At 35.0% G+C, this 12,735-nt stretch overlaps 1 long non-coding RNA gene across 1 annotated transcript in view; it reads left to right on the top strand.

Annotated features, from left to right (window-relative positions):
• LOC125696712 (uncharacterized) overlaps positions 1-11,582 on the top strand; it is a 67,012-nt gene extending 55,430 nt beyond the window's left edge. The window contains exons 4-5 of the long non-coding RNA XR_007378476.1: positions 2,273-2,341; positions 9,286-11,582. This is a non-coding gene — a long non-coding RNA (uncharacterized LOC125696712). The remainder of the gene's footprint in view (positions 1-2,272; positions 2,342-9,285) is intronic.
• Positions 11,583-12,735: the final 1,153 nt, after the last annotated feature.

Here is a 12,735-nt window from a genome sequence, read left to right as displayed (position 1 = left end):
CTTAAAAAAGAAAACAAAACACTACAAGCAAAAGGGATATTAAATGTTTTCCTGCAATGTGTATATTTTTAAGTATTCTGTTGAGTTGATTTCTCTCACACCTTACACATCCTAGGAACCCTAACACCTGATATCTTAACTAAAGTTATGAAGCATAATTTTGAGTTATTCTATAGAATAGAAATTACATTTTATGGGTGTTAGTTGTTAAATAACTTTCAGATATATTCAAATATTTAGTTAAAATGAATGATTAATTGAAAACATTTTTTAATTTATGCTGAGCACTGAATAATGGTACTAAAAATGTGTGTATATATATATGTCAGTCTTAGAAGATTGTCTTTGGGGTTGTGTTGGGTGAACACCAAAAAGGTGAATTTCTTTGTAATGGGCAGTAACAAATCTTCATCAATGCATCTGGTAGAAAACTATCCAGACTTCGTCTCCTCCTAGAGCCTCAGTTGAATGAGGATTCATTGAAGCAACACTAGATGATGACATTACTTGTTCACACAACAGAAAAACTGGATTGCAAGGTCTTTGTTTACCTTCACTTTGAGGGTTTTTGTTTACCTTCACTTTGAGTGTGATAGTTGAGTAAGACAGAGTGATTTGGATATTATTTCTTCCTTTCCTTTCTTTTAAATGCTTGGTTAAACAGCATGTTCCTTCAGCAGTTAGCCTTAATCACCTTTTGTAGGCAATTTTTTTTGTTAAATTCCATCTGTTTTTAAGGCTGAGCATTTGAGCATCTTGGTGAACTATTCATAGACTTGAAGACTTTAATGTGAGACCATGTTGTTCATTTTCTTATGTAACACAAGGCATAATGTCTACATTGACACTGTTTCACTGTGGTCAAAAAGCTGTGCAATTACTTATAACTGTTCTGTTCAGAATAATATTGATGCTAAAATGGATTTTCTCCGCCATATATGTATCACGCTCTTTTTTTCGTTAACGTATGGATTCTTATTTGTTAGGCATATGTTTCTTTTTCTCCTTTTTAAATATGATGATAATTAAGTTTCTTATTACTGAGATTTCAAGGCTGCTAAAGCTGAGCCAGTCAGAAAATTTAGCTTATGTACAGGGTTGTGATTTCTGTAAGTTGAGTGTGACTATTTCACTGCTATGTTTATGGAATTATTTTAGCTCTGTGCGAAGTAGATAGTTCTTCCCTGCCTTTTTTTGATGGAGAAAATTACAACATGATAAGACACTGCCATTGTGTCTCATGCAGTGAAGTGTATCCAGAGTTGGGGATTTCAATTAAATAGATATTAATTGCATTGTCATACCCACTTTCTGGTTCATGATGGGAAGTCAGAAAATGAGGGTAGAAGTCTTCCCTGACAGGAAAACAGATTAGTTAATACAGCGTGCCTTCTACATACAAATACTTTATTCAAAAATGGTAATAAAATCTAAGGCTAAGCCAAACCATATGATATGTATGTAGTGTGGAAAGGAATTTATGCTTTCCCTGAGAAAATGACTAGGGAACATAAATAACATAATTTTTGCCTGGATTAGGTGGCAATTTATAGAATGTATTTCAAAGACCTTTAACAATTGAGCAATATGATAAAAATAGATTATCATAACAAGAATAACTGCTCAGGATACAGATAGGCAGATATTTTTGAAATGTAAATACTATGGCACTGTTTTCTTGTTGGTTTTCTATTTGCATCAGCAAGGGAACTTCAGTGCGTGCAAAATACAACTTGTTCCTTTTTCCTTGAGAGCCTTCAAGATGTACTTGAAAGTCCTTGAGATGTTTTGTTAAAATACAGCACATTCCACTTAAAATAAATTTTTTATAGGCAAAATGTCACTGCAAGCTTCACATCTGATATTTAATCTTAACGCATACTTATAAGCAGAGCTGCACAGCATCCTAAAACCACAGTTTCTTCTTAGAAGTACAGCTTTCAAAATGGATGAAACACACAAAACTGCCTAACACTGTAATTAATGTGCAAATGTGTCCAAAAAATAGTGTTGTTACATAAGGTAAGATGGAATGCAAAAACTTTATGGGATGTTTATAATATGGTATAGCAGTACAAATTTCTGCTCTTTCTCTAGATCCCAAGTTCTAAGACAAGTAGGTATGTGAGGGCTATTCACTTTTTTTATTTCATATTTGTACCCAGACTTTATAGAATGTGTGTGTGATGTTTTGCTACCTCCTGTTTTATAAGGCAGGGCAGAGCAGTAACTGCAATGCTGTATAACGAATCTGTTTATCTTCCTGTTCCAGAGAGAAATTTTCTCTGCCCATCCAAAGCTGCATTTGCAAAGGCAACTCTGTTTTTTTCCTGGCAAATCTGTAAGTTCTCACTTCTGCATGCATTTTGATCAACGCACGCATTTCCTAAGCTCCTAATTCCGCTCACATTCCCAAAACAGTGTGTGGGGTTTTTTTGTCTGTTTGGTTTTCAGATTGTGGATAATTCAGAGCTTGCACAGACCAATATTTTGGGTGTTTGGGGATGAATTCAGAGTTTGCATCTCAGGTATAAAACCGGATGTTTATCACTGAGCCATTCCTTGTCTTTTTTTTTTTTTTTTGCTTTTTTTTCCCCCCCTTTATCTAGAAGGTTGTTATTCCATAACACAGCAGCTACGGTTTCCCCATGCTTCTGTGAAACGCAGTGAACAATTTAAAAAGCATGGAAATAACTAGTGGCCTTGAAGATGTGAATAGGAAGAAGGCTTTCTAAAGGCCTGTGTTGTACGCTTATTTTTCACGTTTAAAAAATATTTTAAAGTATTCCTTTTAATTTCAGGTAATAAATTGTTAGGGACTGCTGGCATTCAAATGAATAGTTTCAAAAGCAAATGAGAGTTGGGTGTGGAATTTTAAGTAGAATATTTGCAACTGTCCATAACAAGGAATGTTATTCAGGTTGTAATTTTCTAGATTGAGAGAATCATGGATAGAAATCCAGCATCATATTTCCTTTGGGCTCCTTTGCACATTTTGGACTTCAAGCTTGTATTTTTTCTGCTTTGGCAATACAAATATGAGAATGGAACTGATCTATATTGGTGGCAACAGCAAGCAGACTAAATTTTTAGATTTGTTTACCCATCAGCAGAAGGGAATGTAGCTTAAAATAGTCCAACTTTTCCCAGTATTGGGGATTAATTACTAAAAATTCCTAAAAGCAAAGCAGCATTAGGAAATGTTAAATACACACAAGTGTTTTGCTGAAATGCTTTTCTTCAGGCACGAACTGCAATAGCACAGGACACACATGTATTTCATCTTTTCACCTTAGTGGGAGGCTTTCAAACCAAATTATCATGTACAAGGGCCTGTAATGTTCACAGAAACATGAATGGAATAATAGACTCTGACTTAGCACAGCACTAGAATTTGAATTAGGCACTTTGGCAGAAGAGCTTTGATGACTTCTGTGACCCTTCCGCTGATGCTTTGACAAGTCTGGAATCATTCTCAACCTTACCCTGTGCTCCCTGTCTCTTAACTTCCCTATTTTGCATTTATCCTAAGGACACAGGTAGGAATAAAATGGCAAATCCATGTGTTTTATCTTGTAATACAAAACATATTTTCATACGCTTTCTGTGATACCAGCTGCCAAACAGAGCTGTCAAACAGAGTTATCAAGCAGTGAGGACACATTGATTTAATTGAAATGTGTATATAGTTAAAATTAACAATGAAAAATGTGATAATCAAAAAGAAAGAAGCTAGAAATTTATTGGAATTTTACTAATTCTATTATGAATTACAAAGTTTTAAATTTATGCTATTAACACAATTAAGATTTAATAATTTCTGCAAATAATGTGTGCAGTAAAAGTAAAGTATTTTATAAATATAAATTATTTAATTGAAGAATTGTATGTATCTAATAAGGATCACTTACTCGTCAGCAAAGAAGCAGTCATCTGCAAGGCCTCTTGATTATGCAGATGTAAGATGACTGATGCTGGCAAGAATGAATTTGAGTTACTATTTTCTACGTAAAAAAAGGAGTAGCTGTCAGTCATTGTATGATTATATTTGTCCACAAACAGCTGGATAAGTTATACTAATTTTCACTGGATGCTTCAAAATAGCTTTTGAGCAAAGTACTTGCAAGCATCCTCATATTGTTTTCTTCCCAAGCAAGTGGTGCAAGAAGGTGGTACACAAGAAAGCGTTTTCATTCCTAACAATAACAACAACAACAACAACAAAAAACCACACACAAAAAATGCTTCTCACTCAACAGTCAGCATGTATAAATACAACCCCATTACGCATCTGCAACATCAGCTGCAGAAGTAATAGTGAGTCTTTTGCAGTGCATTGCTTCTGAATGAAGAAAATGCTACATATATTCTATATGTATCCACAATAAATACATACAACATAAATACAACACATTTGTTTACCAAGCATCAGTGCAGTTCTTTCATTGCATTTCATCCAGAGCTATGTTTGGTAATTCAATAGACATTATTGCATATGTAGTCAAAGTTAAAGTTCCTGAGTTTTATGTAAGAATGTATAATATATTCAAGGAGCAAAAGTTTAAATTATTGCTAGATACCAGTTATAATCAAAGCAAGAGAGGATTGCATAAATGTACATAATAATGATGCTATCATCCTTCTTTCACCTCTCTTGGTCAGGTCTGTATCTTCTTCCATGCCTCAGCATAAATTGGAGTCACTGTATCTCAGCTAAATTAAATTGTTTGTTGCCCGTACAGAATCACTGTAGAGACTGATCTGGCCTCAAAAGATCATCCAAGTCTCTCCTATGTGTCAATGACAACTAATTCCTGAACAGTATGAAGACTGTAGTTTCTGAGGATTATTGTTTCATGTCAGACAGTCATGTTGTCTTCTGTCCAGATTGTCCCTGGTGGATTACAGTATCTTTAATATGCATGCAAATCTGTCAGGTTTGTTTTTGTTTTATGACTTTGTTTGTTTATTTTGATTGGTTTTGTTTGTTTTCTTTTTCCTCTTGAATAATATTGCTATCTGAAGAAGCTCATTGTTTAGAGTCAGCATGGACTTAAATGATTCAGCAGTCATATTTAATAGTACTTACGATTTTCCATAAATTGAAGAAATTATAAAACCATGAAACAATTCTTAGTAAACAATTATTTGCTAAAAATCGTTTTACTACATTTTGCCAAAAAAAAAAAAGAAAAAAAAAAAGAAAAAGGAAAAAAACATTTTAAATTCTTAACAGACTTCTAACTGAGTAATGATAAGCCTTCATTTGTACTTTGGGCTTAGTCTATCAAATCATAATATAATGTTACATGGAAATAAAGAGGACTCGTTTATTTCACTGACAGGTAGTACATAGATATTTTTAAACGTCTGTGGCAGAACAGTTACTAAATATTGAGTGGGTTCCACTTGAGAGAAAGCCATAGTGGTTCATAGTACAAGCACCTGGTTATCAGTAGTTAAAATACTATCTTAGTAGTTGTGACTAACGGATGCATCTGATTGCATGTTTGTGCAGAATATAACCAGAGCCTTTCATGGACTTTTAAAGGTTGAACTTAGTAGTAGGGCTAGATCCTCATATACAAGAAGGACAAATGTTTTACTCCAGTGGAAGATGTTTGATACTATGCAGAACAACCAGTCTAAGCCTATTTGCCTTGTGAATAGTCTTTAAAATGTTTTCTGTGGGTTTTTGTTTGAAGTATATTTTCTTGTGGACATTTGAATACATGGTGTACGCTGACACAGTTGCAGTTGAATACAGTCAGCTCACTAAAGGCATTTGGAACTCAGGCATAATTTAGAATTTAGCAATAACACTAACTTAACTGCATGCTTCTTGTTTGAAGCCCACGGGTTATGAGGCAGCACATTAATTGTTATGACAACTACTGCTTGTGTGACATTGAAATCTAACTGCTCTTTTTGTTACCAATTCTCAAAAGAATGGAGCCAGCTAATTTAAAAACTCAGCTCTAAGTGCTGTTTGGTAATTTTTCTGCTTCCTGCGGAAAATATGGGAATGGATTACTCTATACCATAAAAACTAAATTTACAAAAAATGCAGACTTCTGACCACGTTCCCTATTCTTGCTGGTCTGGCAACCTCAACTAGAAGCTGACCTGCATTTTGGCTAATCAAGATGCTTTGCTTTGTCTCTGTTTTGTCAGCATACAAAAGCTCATGTCAGGAAAGCTTTCAGAGGTAATCAATCCAGAAAAAATAGATCAGAAAGAGGAAAACATTGTGGATAAATATTTCATTGCACTATGTAAGCTTGCTGTTTTAAAAAGCAAAACAAACAGCTTAGTCTGTTTTCTGTACATATTTTAATTATTCATTTATTTTGTAGACAGACAGTATGTGTGTTTTGAATGTTTCATGCAGAATTTGGGGTCATACTCGTGACCACAGCATGTCTAGTAACTGTGCTTCCTCAAATGCAGTGGTATGTCATCTCAATGCATTTTTGTGCTCTGAATAGGGAATCCCTTTCTGTGAAGAATTATCATGGTTCCAGCAATTTTTACCACTTAATTGAAATTAGATGTGCCCATGGGCCTGGTGATGATTGGACTCCCCTGGCATATGCAGTCATATGCAATGTGTGTTTCCCAAGAATAAAGCAGCAGAATGCCATGCAATGTGCCCTCACAGCACTGCAGTCTGCACAACAAAAAATGTTGAATTACAGTGATGATGCCTGTGGAGTAGTGGCTTATGGTTGTCAGTTGGCTGCTCAACAAGAGAAAGATCAGATCTTCTGGCTATATATACAGGTCTAAGTTCAGACTTCTCCTTTTCGGTGACTTAGAGGAAATTACCAGGTAGATGCATACACATTTTCCTTTTCCGTGTTTTTGTGGGATGTGTTGAACACTTTTATGATGTTCCTACCAGTAAGTCACTGGGCATAAATAAATTCACAGTGAACTCCAGGCTTTTTTTTTTTTCATGAATCTGAGATAAGATTACTCTGTACTCAGCAGTGGTGAGGTCACAACTTGAATATTGTGTTCACTTTTGGGCTCCTCGCTGCAAGAAAGACGCTGAGGCCCTGGAGCATGTCCAGAGAAGGGCAACAAAGCTGGTGAGGAGTCTGGAGCACAAGTCTTATGGGGAGTGGCTGAGGGAGCTGGGGTTATTCATGCTTTCAGGTTTAATTAGAATGTCCCTGGTAGTTGTTTCAGTATTTTAAATCTTATCAAAAATTTTAAGTATATGAAAGATATAATTTACTATACTATACTACAGGAAAAGTATCTTGTTAAGAGAAAATTCAGCATAGTCAAGTACTGATTGCTGCCAATTGCAATGTGTTGCTGAAAGTACAGTACGTATTGAAGATTCAGTTGTGGTGTTAATAACAATCTGAAAACTAGATAGAAAATGAAAAAAATTCTGTTGCTAGGGTCAGATGATAGTCCAGATTCTATTTTTTATTTATGAGTCAATCTGAATGTGGGAAGCAAGAATAAAGACATATTTTTTTCCTGCAGAATTAAGGATACCAGCCTAAGGTCTCCAGGGCAATGTTTCAGTCCTGTTGCTCAGGGGATGGAGAAGGTTCTGTATCAGGGACTTCTTTGGCTCTGTAGAGCAGCTGACTTAGCACAAGGCTTACTGCAATCTCTGAGTTGACCTAAAGAAACATAGCAAGCATCATAATTCCACCAAATCAACTCCTTTACAAGCATTTAGCAAATGCCTTAATAAGGCTTATGGAATTGTTGAAGGAATCAATTAAGGTTCTTCATAATAAAAATAAATTAGATTGTGAGAAAATTCTTGTGCTTTTTTTGGTTGCTTGCTTTGGTTTTTTTTAGAAAGACAATGCAAATCTATCTTGACTGATTGAGAGGGTAGCATCATCACAGAAGATTTGGTGGACAAGTGTAATCAAGCAGTTGTGGAGAAAACGAACACCTCACCCTTGTTTAATTAAAAGCACTCCATTACATCTCCATAAAGTTCACTTTCTCCCCCATTACAGCTTTCAGAAACAATCAAAACCTAAGAAAACAGAAGCTGGGTAATTTTTAGCGCCAAATGTGTGTTTGGTTACTCTGTGTAATTGCAAAAGCATAGAGTGGGTAGTGTTGAATTAAAGTGTCTGTTCTGTCATGTCCTGATGAATCAGATCAGTTAAAGATTCAAAGGGATTGACAAAATTGATCACTGTACATGCATCAGTCTTGATGCTGGAAGTACAAACCCTGTGAGTAGAACTTCAGAAAAAGAATTGGAGGCAAACACAGCCCATAAACAAGATATCCAGAAAATAGATTTTCCTATTGGCTATGTTATATCCAGTGAACAATAAATTCTTTTTTCTTCCGGGAATATTAAGCATGGTATAAAATAGAAAGTAGTACTGAATGATTTGATAAATGTAAAGAAAATGCCTATTGAGAAAAGTATATAATGAAGAGTGTTATACTAGGCTACTTTTTTAATAGTCTATCACCAACAGGACATATATATACACACACACTAAGGCAGTATCATGTATCATGTATTTGCTGGTGAATTTGTGTGTGTGTTTGTCTCTTTGCTTTTTTTTCCTTTTGTATGGCTTTGCTTTGTTTTGATTTTGGAAGCGAATATAGCTGGATGACTCCTGACTGTACCTGTCAATATTTAAAAGTAAACTTCTAAGCTTTTGTAAAGATAAATTCTCTGTCCTTGACATTTCCATACATTTTTCATTTAAACTTTTTTTGGGAAAAAGGATAGGAGGGAGCGACAGAAGAGAACAGAAATGGAAGGAAAAGATAAGAGAATAAGTGGTGATATATTTCACAGAGGTTAAGTGAAAAACTAGACTTTTTTTCCTATTTCTGCCCCTAAAATGAAGCATGACTTTGACTTTGGGAAGTCAGCTAATATTTTGGGTTCCAATATGCTGAAGTCTATATCTTGAGAATCATTTATCTCTAGACTCTAGAAATACAAAGGAGATGTAAAAATATTAAAATTCTTATTTGTAAGCAGTTTAAAATAGTCTCTCTACTGGCTGACTCTGTGGGTTTTAATTACCCTCTTCTAGGTTCTGATTCAGGAAGGTCCTTAATCACACTGCCAAGTTCAGTGAGCATTGCGTTTGATGGTGGGTCCATGCCCAGACTTAGGGGTGTTGCAGGTGAATGGCAGCCTCTCTAAGAGTAATAGGCTGGACACAGATTCTTTTAGTATTGAAAAGTATTTGATAACTAGCATGTTACTAGTGGAGGAAATTACAAATTACATTTGACTCTCATAATCTCTATTCCTCTCCCCAGGATCTGCATTACCACAGCAGCTTTCTCAGTTACGCCAATGGGATTGCTCTGAATTTTAAGAGATCCAAATTTGGGTGTGGATGAGTAAGCAGATGCAGTATGCAGATACTGTGCTTGTGACTTCAACAGCAGGTTGCAGAAAAAGAAGAATATCTGATCAACTGCCCTGTCCCAAACTTGCCACGGGAAATGTTGCTTCTGGTATGATGGGGCTTGACAGATGTCTATCTGATCTTTGTGCATTACTACTCAAATATCCTTGAAATTTTCAAAATACTTTTCAAAAGCTTTAAGAAACAACACAAAATGTTTGATAAAGTGACATTATTTTATAATATACAGAATAACTGAGATAGTGACATGAAACAAGAGCCTACAGTATGTTTAATTTTTTCTTGAAAATTTGATTTTTCAGATTGTAAAAATTCAACCTGTTTCCCAGGAAGAAACAGAACAAAATATTTCTTGTATTGGCTACACAGAACTTAAAAAGCAAAGCACAGTAGCGAGGGTCCATATCCAACTTTACATTATACATTCTTCATTTTTCAGGACCTGGCTCTGTAGTTTCTTTGTATCTAGACAATCGCAGTAAATCAGCTGCTGGTTTTGTGCACCTCCCTCCATCCCCTAATTATGTGGCTGCTGCTCAGACCCTTCACATAATCAAAAATTTTCTAAGCCTAGCTGGAGTCTTGTCTTCACACGTGGGGTGGTTCTGTCTTGTATAGTAACGCATGGAAGCATCTAGATTAGCCATTTTACCTCTGAGGAGCTCAAGCTCCCTTTACAATGTCAGCACTCATCTTCATTTTGCATCCTAGAAGTCTCAAAACACAGCAAGCCTAAGAAAATATCTTAGTATTGTCCCATGAGAATGGTAAAAACCAAAAAAGTATTTTCTTTCTACATCAAACCGTTTACTTTTTGAATTCAAAATACAAACTCTTTTTAATGACGGTGAAGGAGATGTTATAACTCAAAGCTTAACTTTCTGTAACTTGGAAGTTGATGCTATTTGTCTTTGGGCCCACCGGGAGCTAAGGAGATATCTAGTGATGTGTTTACTCATACCTCACTCCTCATGTGATTTTTCTAGCTAAATTCACAAAAGAAAATTTTCATTCAGGATATATTTATTTAAATACCAAGTAAGAAAAATATACCTTTACTACTCTTTCTGTCATGTTGACCAATGGGCTTAAAGTGGTTGGGGTAGGAGGGGCGAACCATAATTTTCTTCTTTAAATCACTGTGAAACTTCTGTAGAGTAAAGCTGAAGAGTAATTTTAATCTGAATAGCAAGGCGTATATTGAAAATGATAGTGCTTGTGGGTTTGATATACATGGATAATTTTTCTTCTAATATATATTTAGAGGCATATGATTTCTCCTACCCTCTTAGAGATCAGTGTGAACAAATTATGGGTAGAATAAGAATTTTAATGAATTCATGTTTAGCTTTGCTAAAAGCCCTACGTATTTTTCCATTATTCATCTTTCCCTCTCAATCCTTTTCTATTTGGACCAAATCTTTTGTAAAGAAACTTCCTAGCATGCTCCATACATCCTGCTTAATTGTTTGATTTATTAGGTAGGATAGATCTTTAAGTTGAAAGCATCCCAAACAGTGGTTACTTGGTGAGATCACTAAAGATTTGGGGATTGACATCACACATTTGATGAAAAAGTGTTCAGGCAGGGTTTTAAAAGCAAACAGTGTCAACTCAGAGCCAGCACTCTTTGCACAGTTTGAACTTAGATATGTAATAACAGCAAAAAAAACAGAAGTATGAAAGATTACTGGCTTTCTAAGCTGAATGAGGTAAAGTAGCATTGATGCAGTGAGAGTTGTCTGAAAGAATGGTTACAGCAAATCTGAACTTTTGGTGATCCCTCTGTGGAGAAGATATTTGATGCCTTTATTTAAAATCATAAATTCTAGAGAATCTACATAGATATGGCTAAACACATCTAAACTGACTGAACATATGATAACATGGCAATGTATAAGCTTTATTTCCCAATGTTGACATATAAATATTTTTTTTCCAGATCACTTTCAAACAGTTGCATAGTCTATTTAAATGTGTATAATAGACTTGAAATAATCACGTTCATTCAAATATTGAGGTTGTGATTTAGCAGAAAGAAAAATGCTATTCCTGGACTTCAGTAGAAAAAAGTTACAGAAAGAGGACGGCTTGTGGTGGTCAATAAATTGTAAGTGCACATTCCATTAAAAAGTGTTTATATAATTGTTGTTTTGTAATAAAATTAATAAGAACCCTGTGGTGATAGCTTATAGATGTCTGCTCTCTGAAAAGAGCTCTGGAAAGTAATGTTCATAAAATTTGAAGTCCTTCTTTGTAAGCTTAGGAATAATTTTCATTTGAGCAAACACATGAAAAACATTTTCATGATCTTGACCGCTTTTTCTTGTACATTTTACACAACTCTTGTTATCTGAACATCCAGTGTTTATCTTTTCTGTGCTATTTTTGCTCATTCCTACAGAGAAAAATGCTGAAGATAATCAAAATTATAAAGTGCTTTGTTTTGAGTGTCCTTTAGAGTAAACCTCCAGTAAGATCATGGTTAGTTCAGGTTGGAAAGGTACTGTTTGTCTAACAGGCTTTTGAATTAAGCTTTTAAGATGGTAAGATATTCAGGTCTGTGAGGTTCTCCTCAAGGTACTGCTTCATGCAAGCATGTGATACCTCAGGCTTATACATGCATTATAGGATTCATGCATGATTTTGTAAGTGGGTCTGGGGTTGCCTTTACTATTTAACTTTATTTTAACATTCAGTCTGTATTTTGAATTTTCAAGATCAAGACAAACACAATATTAGGTAAGGAAAGTTATCCTGTTATTAGTTTTACTCATATTCTGACTAAACAAAAATGTAATACAGTGTTATTGACGTGATTTGTGATGCAGATACATACTCCCCTTGTACTTACATCTTTATGTGAATATGGAAATACTGGGAAAAAAAATGCTCCTGTGTGTCCAAAGATATTTCTCTAACATACAGCAGAAAAACAACATTGAGAAGTTAATATTGTAAATGCTTTTGAAAATTGGCTTATGGCAGGAATGTTTGCTGGAAGGCTCTAAATCTCAGTCTTACTCATCAGCTTATAAAAAGTGATGGTATTTTGAAAGCCCAACTGGTGTTTAAAGATATGTAAGGGCAGAAAATCAATTTGTGAATTATGATAAGTAATGGTAAGTACCAACAGCCTGGCACTTTGTGAGAACTTCAATTTTTTTTACCTCTGTTGACAGCATGGAAGATAATCTCAGGTTAACTCTTTTGATTCATAAGTTGATTTCCTCAAGTTAGATACCTGTAAAAGAAACAGAAAGAGCACTTAACTTTTTCCCAGTTTGCATGACTGTGAAGAATTAATCCAAACAAATAGATCAGTGTTACATTCCTA

Source organism: Lagopus muta, chromosome 8 (assembly GCF_023343835.1).
Source record: "Lagopus muta isolate bLagMut1 chromosome 8, bLagMut1 primary, whole genome shotgun sequence".
Taxonomy (NCBI): Eukaryota; Metazoa; Chordata; class Aves; order Galliformes; family Phasianidae; genus Lagopus; species Lagopus muta.
This window is presented reverse-complemented; position numbering and strand designations above follow the sequence as displayed.